The sequence below is a fragment of the Dama dama genome, chromosome 30 (assembly GCF_033118175.1).
Source record: "Dama dama isolate Ldn47 chromosome 30, ASM3311817v1, whole genome shotgun sequence".
Taxonomy (NCBI): Eukaryota; Metazoa; Chordata; class Mammalia; order Artiodactyla; family Cervidae; genus Dama; species Dama dama.
The window spans coordinates 15,268,646-15,287,389 of NC_083710.1; the positions used below are offsets into that span (position 1 = coordinate 15,268,646).

The 18,744-nt window shown below is 38.4% G+C and overlaps 1 protein-coding gene across 4 annotated transcripts in view; it reads right to left on the reverse strand.

Annotated features, from left to right (window-relative positions):
* Positions 1-18,744, reverse strand: part of ELF1 (E74 like ETS transcription factor 1) — a 117,841-nt gene that overhangs the window by 71,374 nt on the left and 27,723 nt on the right. For 3 of the 4 annotated variants that reach the window (XM_061133865.1, XM_061133860.1, XM_061133866.1), the window contains exon 1: positions 11,983-12,137. The exons of the other annotated variant lie outside the window; for it this stretch is intronic. The gene's annotated coding sequence lies outside the window, so the exon portion shown is untranslated. Of the gene's footprint in view, positions 1-11,982; positions 12,138-18,744 lie in introns of those variants that run through there. 4 annotated transcript variants of the gene reach the window in all.

Here is an 18,744-nt window from a genome sequence, read left to right on the forward strand (position 1 = left end):
GCTATCTCCAAACCCCTGACAACTGGACACAGAAAATGTGACCTCTCTAAGTGGACAGGAAGAGTTGTGGGATAATTTCTTACCTTTCAGACAGTCTATAGGTACATAAGGAGAGGGGAAGGGAAAATTTGAGGTGAAAATAGATACAGCTAAATCCAATGGCCAACTTCTTACAGGAAAACCTCAAGGCTACTATTTCACTTTAATTTTTAATTTGACTTTTGAGTTAATTAAAATTTAACAACAACTAAAAGGCTTATAGAGAAGGGCATGGCAACCCACTCCAGTGTTCTTGCCTGGAGAATCCCCATGGACAGAGGAGTCTGGTGAGCTGTAGTCCATGGGGTCGCAAAGAGTCAGACACGACTGAGCGACTAACAAAAGGTTTACTGGGGAGTCTTTTTTTTTTTTTTTTTAAAGCATTCCATTCACAAATATAAACACTTCAAGGAGAAGAGTAAATTTTCCCTATATCATCTTCTCCTATATACTAGGTAGCCTTCAGAAGTCATATTAGTACTATCTATATTCTTGTATTTATTTCACAAGGACTCACTAGGGACCCACCTGCTAGACACCAGTGGGTAAGGGTGGACAGGGATAAGACAAGTAGCTAAGACACTATGGGCAATCAGTCTATCAGCTAAGACCAAAGATGCAGCAGAGTTAGATATAAAACTTATTTTCCCATGTTATTCAGTAATTATTTGCTGGTGGGACATTCCAGAGAGAAGGAGCTAAGGTAAACCTAAAAGCTTAAATCACTGAATAGAGATGAAATGGGAATTTAATGAAAACAAACTTCTTCCTAAAAGCACGCAGGATCTGGCATCAGAAGACCTGTGTTCAAATGCTAGTACTGCCATTTAATAACTTTATTTCCTTGGGTAAGTCAACCTCTGTGACCTTTCTTTCACCATCTTAAAAGTTGTACCTACTAAGATTTTACTTTGTAAACCATCAAGTGCTCTAAAAGTTTTAAAGAATATCAATACACCAAAATAAAAAAAAAAAAGAATGCTTATCAAAATTTGAGACCAACATATTAGCTTATCATTTCATATTGAAGGCCAGTCTTTTATGACCTACAAAAATTTCACAAAAAAGTAAACACATTTTCATATTTTCTGTATCTAACTGTGATCCATACGATCCATATAATACACAAAAAGCCTGTGACATGCCTAGAATTGACAAGTGACAAAAGTTTAATGAAACAACCTTTACACTTAATGTGTCCCCCTAATTGGAAATTCGAGCAGCAACTGTACATCTGTGTCTCTGTTCCTCTCATCGTGGTTTAACTGACAGGAAGCAGAGAACAAGATATGGCATACAAACATCAAGTACTTCCTGCCTTCTCTGCTACATCTTTATGTCTTGTTTTATAAATAGTCCAATAGTCTATGTGAAAATGTATCAAAGCCTGGTGCCAGAAGCATTAAGATATAATTGGTGAAGAGTGTTTATGAAAACAGAACAAATAAAAAGGTATTCTGAGGTGGGGATCTAAGTTCATTTCACACATGAAGACTCATTATTAATAGTTTTCTCAAGTATTCTTAGGAGTAAACAACTTACAAATTAAGACTTGAAAATCACAATGACTGACTACAAAATGAAATGTCTGAACAACAGCCCTCAAACTGTTTTACCCAACCAGTTACATAAATATCATTTGACCACCTAGATAGAAGACCTTTCCATTCAGCTTTTACCTCTCGTAAAAGATAACCACCACTCAAAACAAAACGAAAACAAAAAACCTTCCAATAGTCAACTCAAAACAGCGGCATGGATACCTTGCCTCTTTGATCTCTGGCCGTTTTTACCGTGGCGCCTTGTAAGCACTTTTTTCAGATTACAGTTTGTGTTCCCCCCGCCAATCAAACTATCTCTACTCCCTCGCTCTCTTCTCAGTATATCCAAAACTTGGCTCACATTATTTATTCACATATGTTCAACCATCAAATACAAACAAACCAAACAGAACTCTATTACTAATAGGTAAAGTCTTGCTGTTTTAAGTAAGTCATTTTAAGCAAGCTTCCAATTAATCACAACTAAAACAGAGATGTTCACTTTTCATCAGGCCTAGTTGCCTCATCAATGAATAATTTTCTAAGAGTCACCTCAATTCATCACTCACATGTCTCATATTCCATAAAAACCTGGGCACAATACAGTCATCTCTTCCATTCATAATGGTCAATTCTCACCTAAGCCACAAGCTACTGCAATCACAATTTCACCAGGCAATAGTGTTATTTGTCTCTAGGTCAGTGTCCCCAGTGACTCAGTATTTTACTGCAAGTAAGCTCATCTTGTGGTTTTTTTCTTTAAGAGAATTTAATATACACATAAAAATCAACTTTAAGCATGGCACCATGCTCCTAAAGTAAGTAACATTTCTTAAATGAGTATCTTGGATAACAATTGCATTTTTATTCAGTATTTTTCAATGAAAATAGCCAATTTATACTTTTCAACAGTGTAAGAGTTACTAGTGCCTTACCAGCATATCTTTAGTATATTTCTGCTCTTACTTGTAAGTGTATTACCCTCATCTGTCCCCAGTATCTAGGGAACACATGCTCCCTGAACCTTAAGGGAAGTGTCCGCTTCCTCACACATTAGCTCCCTTCCCACAGCCTGTGGCTCTGACGCCTTGTCAAACCACCCTGTCTGAGGGCGCTCAGTCACACCCAGCCTTTTGCCACCCCGTGGACTGGAGCCACACAGGCTCCTCTGTCCATGGGATTTCCAAGGCAACAGTACTGCAGGGGTTACCATTTCCTATTCCAGGGGATCTTCCCGACTGAAGAGGTCAAACCTGAGTCTCCTGCATCTCCTGCACTGGCAGGAAGATTCTTCACCACTGCGCCACCTGGGAAGCCCTCGGGCCAGTCTAAATGGTGAGCAAAGTCTCAGGACATCTGCAGAGAACCTAGTGTGTGCCACCTTCTTAACAATGATTTGCTAACAAAGGCAGGCAACTGTTCTATTCTACCAAGTGCAGATGAACAGTACATCTTCCTTTCAGTTTATTTCTAAGACTAACAGGTTATAAATTATCCCATAACAACCACATATCTGTCTCTGCTCCATAGACAAAAGGATCAAATGTGACACCCAGTTTTAACAGTTCATACCATAAAACATTTTGAATAAACAAATAACTTAGACAAATCTTCTGTTTCTAAATACAAACTGTCTTAACTGTCTCTGAAACTAAAACACATATAACTTTAATTCTGATTAATTCTAATTTAAATCTAAAATCTTCACATTCTTATTCTTCATGCTTTAATATATATGTGTGCTTTGTGTGGTACATATTAAACCTTATATAAATAGTACAATACTGTATATATTCTTCCAACATTCTTTAACAAGCTTCTTTAAGACATAAAATTCTGAATAAACACAAAGGTTACTTGGAAAGGAATTTTAAACATTAGCGAGGACTTAGTGCTTAGAAAAATATTATTACCAAAGAAAGATAAGTCATGATTATTTGGCTTCCACTATAACAAAGAGAAAGATCTTACATACACAAAGCAGCCCATCTTCAATGATGCCTCTCACAACGTGTTCTGACCTTCTGCAGAACAAAGGTAGCCCACCTTAAGAATGCCATGTATAGAGATCTTAACAAGAAGTTCAGGGGTCTAACCCCAGCAGTCTCTTTCTAACTTGCCTAAAAGGTGCAGTCTACACATTACCACCAACACTGCATTGGTTCCATCAGTATGGCTATGTTCTAAATTGCGGTAAGAAAATCTCTGGCTGCTGTATCCCCAGCATCGACAATACTACAGGCAATAAACAATTGTCGAATGAATTGGTAAATTGTATAGGAGGAAAAGTAATATAATAAAAAAAAAATCCAGAAGACCCCTGAATTGCATGACTTATGGGAACCCTTCCAATTACATAAATCCTATGACTTCTACTTCCGTTTGCGCCTCTGTGTTCCTGCTACTACTAAAAGAGACACTGTGGAAAACAACTCAAAAAAGAGAGCCAGAGCAGTTCGATATTTTGAGAACTTAATGAAAACTTTGATTTCTTTCTTCCCCCAACAAAGGACACATATGCAAAGTTGGGTTTAACCAGGGCTTACAATTCTTTGATAATAAACCACTGTGTTTTCATTCCCAATTTAAAAAAAAAAGAGCGCGTGCCAGGGGATGACTATGAAAGACAGGTCTATGTTTCACTTTTTATAGCAAATCCCACATTTACATTATTGAATTTTGGAAATCTTATATAAAGATTCCATATCAAGTTTATAACTAAAGATGCAAGAATTACTATCATTATAAGTAAGAATTTTAAGGAAACAAGATGAAACATTTATCAGGAAGCAAGACAATAATTATGGCAATAAATCTGGTTAGATGTAAAAGTCTAATTCAAGGTATTAGCAAGTTAAAAGTTTATCGGTGTATTGGTTATACTCCAATACAAAATAAAAAGTTCCCAAGTTTGGGGGAAAAAAAATTTATCAGTGTCAATTAACACTATACCAATTATGTTTTAAGAATCTTTGTTCTAAAATGCGTTTTTGAAAAATTCTTGAAAGTGATGATTCTAAAGGCTAAATTATTTCTAACAAACTATTATCTCCAACTGGTTAATGGATGTCAACTGGAAATTATCATTTACTCATCAGAAGTATGCCTAGAGCCATCTTGTTAGTCACAGGGGACAGATACACAGTCTTATGTATAACTTAATTCTGAATCTAGCTCATCTCCTTCACTGAAATGATGATTTTTTAAACTGATGTAGAGTTTACTCATCACTTCTTTTTTAAAAATCAACTTCTGGTCTTCATCAAATTAAACATTATTTCTCAGTTATATATAAATGCGGGGAAAAAATAATCTACCCCTTACGTAGCACAATTTAGTATGAAGTAGTTCAACCAAAGAAAGAATACAGTGACATGCCCATCACCCGGCTTTATATTAACATTTTTCCATAATTTGTTTCAGAGTCTTAAGAATAAAAAAGTCAAATTTAAATACACATATATCCCTCTCAGTCTCTTCTGACCATTCTAAAATTGCTGTTGCCCAACTGCCTATATTTTTATAACTTTACTTCATATGTATCAATGATAGTGCTGTTTTTATGTACGTGATAGGGATTTTAATGTATCTATCAAAAAATGCTTACTCAAAATTGTTTGAAATTAACTCTAGTTAAACAAATAAATAAATAAACTCAGCTAAACTGCTGAGTGTTTAGTGGTCAAATGTACTAATGCCCACAACTTATCCTTAAGACATCACCTGCCCACTTGTTTAGGGTCCTAGCTTCCCTGGTGGCTCAGCAATAAAGAATCTGCCTACAATGCAGGAGATACAGGAGACTCAGGTTCAGTCCCTGGGTCAGGAAGATCCCCTGGAGAAGGGAACGGCAATCCACTCCAGTGTTCCTGCCTTGAAAACCCCATGGACAGAGCGGCCTGGCAGGCTACAGTCCACTGGGTCACAAAGAGTCGGACACGACTGAGCGACTGAGCACACACTGGAAGGTTTGAGCCCCCAGGGCAAACTGCCACAATGAGAGGCTGGATGGGCAAGAAGGCATCAATAGCATCTCTTCCGAGGAAAGATAATGAAAAACCCTAGGTCATCTTTAATTTGCATTCTCCCCATATACTTTGCAAACTCTTCACATACTTCAGTGTGATGATATAACAAAGAACTCTTGCACATATGTTCCAAGAATTACATCAAGAGTGTTCCCAAACTGGACACAATCTACTGCCATCAACAAGATGGTAAATACGTTCCAGTACAGACAGACAATGCAGTACTATACTGCAATTAAAATCAATCAAGATAAATCTCATAGAGTTAAATGAAAGAAGTAAGTCACTACAGAGTATACATGGTATGATCCATTTCAGTAAAGTTCAAAGGGGTAAAACTATAAAGAAAGGGTTACACAAAAACCAGAATAATAGTTATTTTTAAGGAAAAACAAACATGGGCAGAGTTGGGGATTTTTATCTTAATAAACATGCTCTATTTCTTAACCTAGGCTGTTGTAACATGGGTAAACACTATGTAATAACATTTAAACTGTATATGTTTTATACATTATCCTACACTCACATTTCATAGTTTTAAAGAAAAAAAGGATAATGAACTGCTTTACTACAACACTCAGGTTCCATTTAGTATTTTGATACAAAAAATAAGATGCACAGAAACTAACAGTTATTAAATCAACACCTCATTATTATTGTTTTATTATAAAATCTTCTAGTTTCAGTGTTTACAGGACTGTTTTCTAAAACACAGAAAAAAACAATTTTCTTTCATTTAATTTCTAAAACCATACCATACAACTCTGCACAAATACAATGATCATTGTATTATTGAGCATCTACCACATAGATTATGACCTTTATGTGACTTGACATCACTTAAAGTCACACTGGTTCCCGCTACCTTGAAGAACTTTTATTCCATAGGGTAGAAGATGGGGAAAGGATAAATCCAAGAAAATACAAATTTGAAAAATCAAGAAATCAAAAACTTGTATAAGTGGCTGCCTCTAGGCAGCAGGACTGAGATGGGGAAGGGATAGAAGAGAGAGGCTGCTTTTCACTAAAGGCTTTTTATTAGATTTTTAACAATGTGCAACACTTTGACAGCTTTTTAATATAAAAATTATTTAATCAATATTCATAACTCTAGAAGGCATTCATATTGTTTACACTTGTGCTTTTTTTTTTTTCATGCTAGCAATCAATCTCAAGCTACAAAATGTGGAGACAAAAAAGAGCTGATATCTTGCTATGCTATGCTAATTTGCTTCAGTAATGTCCAACTCTGTGACCCAATGGACTTAGCCGACCAGGCTCCACTGTCCATGGGATTCTCCAGGCAAGAATACCAGAGTGGGGTGCCATACCCTCTCCAGGGGATCTTCCTGACCCAGGGATAGAACCTGCGTCCCCTGCATTGGCAGGTGGGTTCTTTACCACTAGCGCTACCTGGGAAGCCCCTGGTGTCCTGCCACTCAGCACTAACAGGCAAATGAAAAGGCCTCTGAATTCCTAGAGGGGTCAATGAACGAAGGTGAAAAGGCAAGTTTAGGAAGAGTTTTCTGATGATGACAGTGGGATTATTAATTCAGATACTTATTACCGGAAGAGAAGGAATCAAAAATGTTTCTGCACAGAAATTTACACAGCCAAAGCTCAGCTGCCTAATTTATCCCCTCTACCAACAAAGCAAACAGCACAGGAACTATTTTTTTTCAAAAAGGGTAGATTCCTAGACATTTATAGTATAGATCAACAGCCACTTTTACTCTAGTACACAGACCAACTGACAAGACACAAAGATAGAGGTGACAAATAACTTTCCCATTAGGAGTTCCTCTTTACTAATGGGAGCAAGATTGCTCAGAGAGTTGAAAACTGCCCAAATCAATTAGGTTGACTCAATGATATTACTAATTTAATTCTTACCATTTAAAGGAAGCAGCTCCTAGGCAAAGGAGCAAAATATTCTGATCAACTGATGGAGGCAAAATTACGTTCAGACCACTCAACTGATGGGACTCTTCTTCTTATTTAAGAGTCTGTGCAGTCTAGACAATATGTCATGCAAAGCCTACAAATATGCAATCCATTATGCAGTTAAATGTCCAAAGAAATTTCAAAAACCATATTCAAGTATTACACAGCAAAAAAAAAAAACTTACTCCCTCCCAGACTCTAACAAATAATAACAGTGTCTCCAAGGAAAGAAAGGTTTTCGAAGACTGTAAATGTTACCCCAGATCAGGAAGGGACCTTTTTTTTTTTTTTTGCCCTACCCCAAGGAAAAGGGAATGGAGAGTTACCATGAGGCACCAAAGGGAACTAAAAAAGAAAAAAAAAAACAAATACTAATATTGGGAGAGTGATGGTTCACTGAGAGGTAAAGAGGCTAATTACACCTGAAAAACAAAAATAATTAGATTAATTATATAATGTGGTCAAGATGGCTGTGAGTGGAGAGCCAGAGGAAGAAAAGCAGAATTGGAGGAAAGGACATGGGAAGAACCACAATGTTGAAAGACAAAGCCCAGCAAAAACCAACAGAGAAAGGGGCGCTGGGGCAGAGAGACGAGGCTGAGGAAGTCCCAGTCGTTCTTCTATTAATACTTACTAGAGCCTGTGGGTTTCCAAATACCACTGTTCCTTAAAAATTCAGGTATTAAAATGCTAAGTAACTGATTAATCACTCTTCACAGCTCTTAAACCTGCAACCTCTCTTTCTGAGAAAGTCATCTAGGGTACTTATTAAAATTGCAGATGGATAAGCCAAACCCCAGGGCCTAATAAACCAAAATCTCTAAGTTGAAACCAGGTGATTCTCTGTTACAACAAAGGTCAAAAATTACTACTTTAAATGTAGCATATTACCAGGCAGGTGTTAATTATTTCTGTGGTTACAATGTGTATGCATCAGAGATTAAGCTAAGGGCCACATGTCCTTTAAAGGTTTGCTACCACTAACTATAGCAGGACCTGACCAACTGAGCAGCCAAGGGTTTAACGCAGCAAATGTAATAGCAACGGCCTGTACACTTGTGCCTGATACTCTGTCAAAGGCTGAAAAAGATGGAGAAACAGAATAAAACACCTCTGCTCTCTAAGAATTTACATTCTTATTTTTTTTAATTTTGGCTTTTTATATGTTTGGCTTAACATTGGTTTAATGTGTTGGTTTCTGCCATACAATAAAGCAAATTATTGTATAATCACACAGCCACAGTTATCCACACTCCCGCCCCATCCCTCAGGCCGGCAGAGCGCGCCTGGCTCCCTGCGCTACAGGGCACCTCTCACCAGCTCGCACCTCACGCCTGGCAGTGTACCTGTGCTGATGCCGCTTTCTCCATCTGTCCCACTCTCCCTCCCCCGCTGTGTCCGCAAGCCCATTCTCTACATCTGGGTCTCCGTTCCTCTCTGCAGACAGTTCCATCAATACCATTGTTCTAGACTGCATGTGCATGTGTTAATATATTTGTTTCTCTTATGCATTATTACTCTTACTGAAGATACTCTTCCCAACCTGTACAAATGCTACTCCTTCTTCAGTACTCCTAAAGACTCACAGACCTTTCATGCCCATTTTACGTCTCAGTCACCTTTCACTTCTAGGCAAGCAATCTGAACCTAAATTTGATAACTTGGTGGTTTTGTTTCATTCTTTATTTTACCTGTTACCATACACTATTTTCTCGGTAAGACTCTTAAGTTTGTGAGACTAGGGCCCAGATTTTGTAGACTTGCGTGCCCTGTTTATTGTTTAGGACAGTGATGACCACCACACTGCGGAAAATTTGATACTGAATTAGGTTAGGGGGCTCAGAAATTTAAGAGATTCAACAGTCATATGAAAAGCAATTTAAAAATCCAGATATCAGACCTAAGGAAAGGCAGATCTAAGGTAAATTTCAACCACCACAATAAAACATATCAAAAAGTTAATAGACAAAGATTCTGTATTCCCCAGACAGTTCTAAGAATCAAGTGCCTGGTATGTGAAGTAAACTTTCAAAGAAAAAGGCACAACAAATGAAATGACATTATTACTTATGGGAAGGTTAAATTCAAAATTATACTTATGTTAGAGTTTAGACACCTCCAGGTTTTGCAAACATATGCAGTTTCACACACACTTTAATAGAACAAGGCATCATATGAAACAGTATTTGCCCTACCAAAAGAAGATGAGGTAAGATTAAAGTGGAAATAAATCGGACTTCATATCTAGGAGTTCAAAGCAAATTCCCATCTTCCTTAGGCCCATCTTAAACAGGTAATGTCACAATGCTTCAACCATGAAAAAATTCTAATAGTGAGAAAAAAGCTGCTGTAGAAATTCAACAAATGCCTCATCCTCTCTCTGATGAAAAAGGAAACTAGTCTGAACAAATTTTCAAAATCATTAGTTAATTCATTTGGTCATACCTTATGGAACTTAATGCAAGATTTTATTCACTCTTGAGGCAAAACAAACCGTTTCAAAAGAAGTATCACTTGTTGGTGGGGGCTAAACCGCGCAGCTCCAGACTGGAGGGCTGGCCGTCCAGCACAACCCAACCTGGAGCAAGTCACAAGACCTCTCTGCGCCACGGTCTCCTCAGCTCTGAAAGTGAGGCAGCTGAACGAGCGTCAATCTGCTAATGCGAAGTTCTTCACACTGGTCATTCTAAGTTTAATTCTGATGACTCACTTTAACTTCTATTCAGCTTTATGAAAGGAAAAGGGTGGGAAGGGGACTACATAATAAGTCATACTGGTTTTCCTTTGCTTCTATGTTTTTTTTTTTTTCCCTCCCTCTCCTTGAAGCCCCACTTCAGTCTTCTCCACATAACAAGAAACCAAAATATACGATTCGTATTTATCTTTATTTAAATTGCAATGCTGTCTTAATTTTAAGATACTAAATTCTTCTCCTTTAATAAATGAAAGCTTAATTATTTGCGCATTTGTGTGCCCCTTTATTTTTCTCTGTGGGTCACTGGCCTTAAAAACTCAAAAAAAAAAAAAAAAGAAAGAAAGGCAAAAGTTTCATTAAATTTTTCACACAGAGCAGACCAGAAGTAAATACAGCTTCTGCTTACTCAAAAGCTGACTAAACCAGCAATATGCAAACAAAGATGATAGCAAATGGCTCAGAGCTAAACTGGTAAAATGTCTGCTTATGCCTGTCAATTGAGATCTGATAACAGGAACACTCTTTTCAGAGAGTAACAAATAATAATTGACTGCCTTTCTATCTTCCCTTTCATCTGACAGGCCTTCAGTCACTTATAAAAGTTATTAACAATGAATCCTCGATGAACTAGCTAAATATCATCACAGTCAACAATAAATGACTTGCCAAGTTTGATTTCTGAAAACTGTATTTGGAATCACTGCATATTCAAACTTTACTTTCACTCAGATTTTAGTTTCACAAAATAACTTTTTAAGTTACTGCTGCATCCAGTTTCTCAGAGCACCTAGAACTTGAAGGGACACCATCATACACACTTGACAAAATCTCCTAATTTCCATAATGAGAACTATTTCAGGAAAAGACTAAGTAATCTTTTCTTAGTTTTTAATTTTTAATTCAAAACAAGCAAATTTTAAGAATAGTTGTATAGATAGAAGGTCAACATTCCTTTTTTTAAACACAAATCAAAAAACTACATTTCCTCAGAAACTAGTTATGCCTGTTAGGTTGCTACTCTGAACAAATTTCTAGTGTGAATTATAAAACTTTATTATTTTTTCCTAACTGTAAATGAGTCATTCTAGCGTTTCTTCCTCTTTAATAATCACTTTTACTTGTTATCTAAATGAACATGCATTTTATCCAAACTTACAGTTTCAAAATTAAATGTTTAGTATAAATTTCATTAACTTTAAAGAAACAAAAAAATATATTACAAAGAATATTACAATCAGTGAGCAACACCTATGACTGAGTTGTCTACAAACTTCCCCTTAACTAAAATGCCAAAACAAAACCATCGCCCTTCAACTTCTTCCTTAACACTCAAATCACACATGAATAATACAGTTTGCTTAATTGTAACTTACAGGGCACCCTCACAAATACAGTTACATTTTTAAAAATTAGAATTTGACCTCGTTTCCTTTGTGGTATATAAAAAAAAAAATCAAGAAAAGTCTCCTTTATTCTCAAGTCACACAGAGGGGAAAAAGAAATCACAGAAAATAAAAAAACTGCTTCACCAAGAAGATCTCAAACTTTCCAGAATTTGAATGCTTTGTTTCCCCCAGTAGTAAAGTGCAATCAGGCATGGGACTGCCGACACACATTTTTTCCAGAGAGTTAAAGAACACATTCAGCCATGTTCTTCGACAGGTAAGAAGCACCCTCCCCAGTCATCAGCCCAGGAAACAGCCAGAAGCAGACACGCAAAATCTTAACGAGTTACCTTCCAATATTCTCGTTCTCTTTAGACACTGTCCTTTGGGCTGGAAAGTAAAAAGCTATCCGGCAAGTTTTGTGCTGTTAAAATGGCTCCTGTAGATTGGGGAAGTGGTGTCTGTGCTTCAGCTTATGAGTCATACGTGAAACTGAGTGTTTCTGAGGGAGGCACGCCCATGTTGCTGTGGACCCAGTTACTCTGCTAGGTCAAACATGCAAATCCACAGGTAAAAACGGGGCAGAGAGACAGAAAAGGGGGAGAGGTACAGCCAAGCAGCCAGATCTCCCTTGATTAAGCTATTACTCAGCCCAGGTTAATTACCATAAATTAAAATTCACAATAAAACAGAATCAGAATCTATAAGGAAGCAAAATGAAAAACCTGCATGCTGTTTAAAAAAAAATAAAAATCGCAACCTTTAAAAGTTATTTTAATATAGCAACTGAATGTAAAGATGAAAGGGAAAAAAAGGAGGGGAGGGGATGGAAAGGAGACAGCAAACTTTCTGGCTTTGAATGTAACAATGGCCCGGGAAGCCTAACCTGGCTACTTATTAACTCTTATATAAAAGGTGTATATTGCTATGTAATCTGGAAAAGCCAGCACACTGCAATACCAGATGCAGATTTATAAGTTCGCTGAACAGATAAAATCCACTAGAAAATTCAAAGTTCAGTGGAAAAATAAGTGTGAATTACTAATCTGGTTTTCAAAAGTCCAATATAGCAAAATGATTTTAAATAAAACTGCAAGCTTGATGAAACCCTATTTGAATCAGATTATCAATACGATCATGTTCATTACTCTACTACTTCCAAGTGATAGCCACAGTTCTCTTTACCCTTCAAACGGAACTGTCCAGAAATAAAAGCCAACCATGGTGTGCCCTGGAGAGCCCCAGGGTGTCGACATGTGGCCAGTAAAGTTTTGCTCTCCAAGTCCCTGTCCGTCTGACAAGGTGCCCAAGCAGCTGAAACCGCAGTCACTACAGCTATTTACCCTGTCCCTGGCTGCGTACATATTAATTTCTTGTAAGAGCTTAAATTGATCAGAATGGCTTGAAAGCATTAAGCACTTCCAAAAGTACTTTAAAAGCGCAGCTCACTGGCTAGCCTTCAACCTAATCTTTTACAAAAAATAAGTAGGATTTAGCAAGGCCTCCTCCCTTCAGTTAATTACTTGGAAGTAATCATTCCGTACTAGAGGCACAGCTGAGGGGACAAGCTGTCACTGACTTAGGGACTTTGTAAACTGCCACAAAGCATAATGGCTGGGAACCAACTTTCTGCCCACTAAGTGCCTGTTTATTCCATGTCACTGAACACTGCCTGACTAATCTTTTTACTAAAATAATCTCCATGATTTAATAAATCATTGATAAAAGTTAGGCTCAAAAGAAAAATGCATCACATGTTCTACTATCAAATGTCATACCTGACTTGATTTAGAGCCCATTTATCCAGAAGGACTCTTTGGAACCCAAACACCAAGAGAGGTCCTCTGAGCAGTCACGGGAGATTTTCACTTGGAAAATCCTCAAGTTGTTTCCCAGAGTTAAAATGTATCTTAGATAATATCCACATAAGCCTAATTTGATTATCTTTTAGCCAATCAGAATTATAAATGGTGAAAAAGGGGCTAGTGAAAGGATGATTTCAGAACCAACAAGTGACAGAGGGGATAATAAGAGAAGGTTTTTTTCTTTTTTTAAAAAAAAGGTCAGTCGCTACAAATGTAGCTTTAAAAGTACTGGACTCTGGGACAGTTAGGGAGTTTGGGATGGACATGCACACACTGTTATTTTGTTGCCTGAACAGGCAACCAGGACCACTGTATAGCACATGGAACTCTCTGCTGGATGTTATGGAGCAGCCTGAATGGAGAATGGATACATGAATATGGATGGCTGAGTCCCTTTGTTGTGCATCTGAAACTATCACCACATTGTCAATCGGCTATACCCCAATATAAAATAAATATAAAAAAAAAGTACTGGGTTCTGAAGCCACTCTGAAATGTCAGAGGATATTCAGGATATCTGAGGATAACACCAGAGAGTAAGCGCCCAGAAGTCAGCATTATGATAAAGGTTTTTAAAAAAACAAATGTCCAACTTCAAATGCATAAAAATTTTTATGACGTATAGATATATAAAAGGGTAAACTTCTGCTGTTCAGAAAATCCATTTATATACAGTACCTCATTACCTGATAATGGCAGATACTTGGACTGTAATTTAAAAGAAGTAATTTTGGCCACCAGTAGAAGAGACGTAAAGTAAAAATAATTAACTTTTTTCAACAAACAGCTGTTCCCACAGAGGTGATGCAGAGTTGCTTCCGTAGCATACTGCTGCTTTGCTCAGGGGTGTCTCTATAACCATTATTTTACCACCTACAAGAACTGGATCCTGGTTCTACTCACAGCCCCTCAAAATCAATCTCCACCAAAAAAAAAACCTGGCCAACAGTTCGGCACAGGGTAGGTTCCAATGCCAGCTCTGCCACCTGCTAGCTGTGAAATCCTGGGAAACTACCAAAACCCGCGGCTAAACATTTTCATCTGCAATTTAGGGTAAGAGTACCCACCTCAAACAATTACTGTGAGAATTAAAGTCAGTTCTACTTTATACTAGTTTTTATACTACTACTACTACTTTATACTGGTTTTAGAAAAGGCAGAGGAACCAGAGATCAAATTGCCAACATCCGCTGGATCATCGAAAAAGCAAGAGAGTTCCAGAAGAACATCTATTTCTGCTTTATTGACTAGCCAAAGCCTTCGAATGTGTGGATCACAATGAATTGTGGAAAATTCTGAAGGAGATGGGAATACCAGACCACCTGACCTGCCTCTTGAGAAACCTGTATGCAGGTCAGGAAGCAACAGTTAGAACTGGACATGGAACAACAGACTGGTTCCAAATAGGAAAAGGAGTATGTCAAGGCTGTATATTGTCACCCTGCTTATTTAACTTATATGCAGAGTGCAGCATGAGAAACGCTGGGCTGGAAGAAGCACAAGCTGGAATCAAGATTGCCGGGAGAAATATCAATAACCTCAGATAAGCAGATGACACCACCCTTATGGCAGAAAGTGAAGAGGAACTAAAAAGCCTCTTGATGAAAAGTGAAAGGAGAGTGAAAAAGTTGGCTTAAAGCTTAACATTCAGAAAACTAAGATCATGGCATCTGGTCCCATCACCTCATGGGACACAGATGGGGAGACAGTGGAAACAGTGTCAGACTTTATTTTTGGGGGCTCCAAAATCACTGCAGATGGTGACTGCAGCCATGAAATTAAAAGACACTTACTCCTGGGAAGGAAAGTTATGATCAACCTAGATAGCATTTTTTTTTTTTTTTTAATATTTATTTGGTTGTGCTGGGCCTTAGTTGTGGCATATGGGAGCTAGTTCCCTGACCAGGAATCGAACCCAGGCCCCCCACATTGGGAGCTCAGAGTCCCAGCCACGGGACCACCAGGGAAGTCCCTAGATAGCATATTAAAAAGCAGAGACATTACTTTGCTGACAACGGTCCATCTGGTCAAGGTTATGGTTTTTCCAGTGGTCATGTATAGATGTGAGAGTTGGACTGTGAAGAAAGCTGAGCGCCGAAAAATTAATGCTTTTGAGCTGTGGTGTTGAAGAAGACTCTTGAGAGTCCCTTGGACTGCAAGGAGATCCAACCAGTCCATCCTGAAGGAGATAAGTCCTGGGTGTTCATTGGAAGGACTGATGCTGAAGCTGAAACTCCAATACTTTGGCCACTTAATGCGAAGAGTTGACTCATAGGAAAAGACCCTGATGCTGGGAGGGATTGGGGGCAGGAAGAGAAGGGGACGACAGAGGATGAGATGGCTGGATGGCATCGCCGACTCGATGGACATGAGTTTGAGTAGACTCCGGGGGTTTGTGATGGACAGGGAGGCCTGGCGTGCTGCGATTCATGGGGTCGCAAAGAGTCGGACACAACTGAGCGACTGAACTGAACTGAACTTTATACTACTATTTGGAACATGTAAAGAACTTTCACAACTCAAAAATAAGAAAACAAACCAACTTTCTAAATGCTCAAATGATTTGAACAGATACTTCACAAAAGAAGAGACACAGATGGTAAGAACAGAAAAGATCTCAACATCATTACTCAATAGCGAAAAGCAAATTAGAGCCACAGTACCACTGCACCCATTAGAGCAGATTAAAGACACCACCACCACCTACACCACCAAGGGCTGGTAGGGCACGGAACAACTGCACCTCTCACACATTATTGGTGGGAATGCCCACTTGGAAGACAGTTTAGCAATTTCTAACTTAGGGCTTCCCTTGTGGCTCAGCTGGTAAAGAATCTGCCTGTAATGTGGGAGACCTGCGTTCGATCCCTGGATTGGAAAGATCCCCTGGGGAAGGGGAAGGCTACCCACTCCAGTATTTGGGCCTGGAGAAGTCCACGGACTGTAAAGCCTATGGGGTCGCAAAGAGTCAGACACAACTGAGAAACTTCCACTTTCACTTTAGCAATTTCTTATACAGTTAAACACATACTTATCATATAATCCTGCTGTCCCACTCCTAGATATTTACCCGAGAAATATATATATATATATATATATATATACACACATATATACATACATATATAAGCTTCTACATAAATATTTATAGCAGATTCAATCATTATCACCAAGCACTGAAAATGCAAATGTCCACCAAATAAACAAATAAACATGTGAACATATCCATACAAGAGCTTCCTTCCATGGTGGCTCAGCAATACAGAATCACCTGCCAGTGTAGGAGAAGTGGGTTCAATCCCTGAGTCAGGAGGACTGCCTGAAGGAGGAAATGGCAACCCACACCAGTATCCTAGCCTAGAAGTTTCCATGGACAGAGAAGCCTGGCAGGCTACAGTCCATGGAGTCACAGAGTCAGACACGACTGAGCAACCAAACAATAACATATCCATACAATGGAATGCTATCAGTAATAAAAAGGTATGAACTTCTACACCTGATGATGATACAATACAGATGAATCTAAAAGCATTAGGCTAAATTAAATAAACCAAACTCAAATGCATACTATATGATTCCATTTATATGACATTCTCAAACAGGCAATACAGACAGAAGAAATCTATCAGTGGTTGCCAGGGATTGGGAATGAGGGGAGTGGGTTGACTACAAAGAAGAACAAGGGAACTGCTTGGGGTGATGGAAATACCTCATATGGTTGGTTGTGGTATTGGTTATAAGACCTGTACCTGTCGAAAATCACAGAACTATATAACTAAGTAGGGCAAACTATATAATATTATAAACTATACATCAATAAACCTGACTTTAAAAAGAAATCTAGTTCATGGGTACTACAGTGATTAATACAGTACCAGGTGCTTAGTAAACACCTCATAAATATTAGCTGCTATCACTATGCTTCATAGTAGAAGCAACCAGTATCAAATACTTCAGGAAGACAAACCTTAGATCTCTAAATTTGTATGTAAATAAAACATGGCATCTCAGATTTGTGATGGAAATATAATGTACCTGTATATACTGTGCGTATGTTTATTTCTAAAATTAGATATATATATATCAAAGTCAGTATATATTTTAATATAGAGTTGTCACACCTGGGGGAATTGCCAACATTCATATTTGAACTATTAGCTGAGAAAGATTTCAACTGAATGAATTTATTAAATGCCAACTAAAGTTAAGACACTGTTTATTTCTTCAAGATGGAACTCATGAAAAGAATTTACTGTGTAAGCAAGCACTCTCTTCTTCCTTGTTATTTTTTACCTCTTCTCCTTGACCTCAAATTTGAGAACTTTGAGTATATAAAAATACAGAACAGTCTTAAGTTTCATATCTAGGAAACCTGGGCTTAAAAAAAAAGGTATGGTTTGAATCTGTCTGGGTGAGCAGCTAACATGCTTCCATTCAGAGATGGAAGAAGAAAAGATCAAACCATTAAAATGACAAATGACCAAAATCACTCTTCTCTACTATTTTTATATAAAAATAAAAATTTAAAGACTGAGATTCAGTGTTAGACAAACCTTTCAGGGGGATAGCATTAGTTTTGTTGATGCTAACACCTCTCCAAGGGTAATGCTAGGTTCTGAGCAATGTGTAGCATACCCAAGTGTGGGCTTCAATGTAAAACATGGTTAATTCTCTATTATCTGTCACTAGATTTGTTAAACCAAGGCTCCCTTCCCATTTCTGCACAGATTACCAGGACACATCCCCAAGAATGTTCTCCTGGTCAAGTGTCTGTGTGTTTTCACAGGCACGTTGAAGGCGAAAGGACCACAACTGCGTCTGGCTTTGCTCCTTACTACATTCCTACCACTAAGCATTTCCCATGGGGATCCAGTGTGCCGTGGCCTCCTCAGTGTGTGTACATGTGCAGGCTGCCCTCAGGGACCCTGGGGACAGTCCTTTTCAGTGGACACTGGTGACTGGCATGGTGTCCCAACCTGTGCTCCAGATAGGGATATGTGTGGTGCTTTGGAAAGCCCCAGGGCACAGGGGCAACGACTGTTGGTCACTGGTCAAGTCATAAGCTCCCTCCTCACTAAGCTGCAGAATAAAGAGTATATGATTGAGACCCTCCACTGGGTGAAGTCCAAGTTCCCTGGCCACCAGAAGACACACATCTCTGAGAAGTGGGGATTTACTAAGTTTAACGTAGATGAATTTGAAGACATGGTGGCAGAAACGCGGCTCATCCCAGATGGCTGTGGGGTC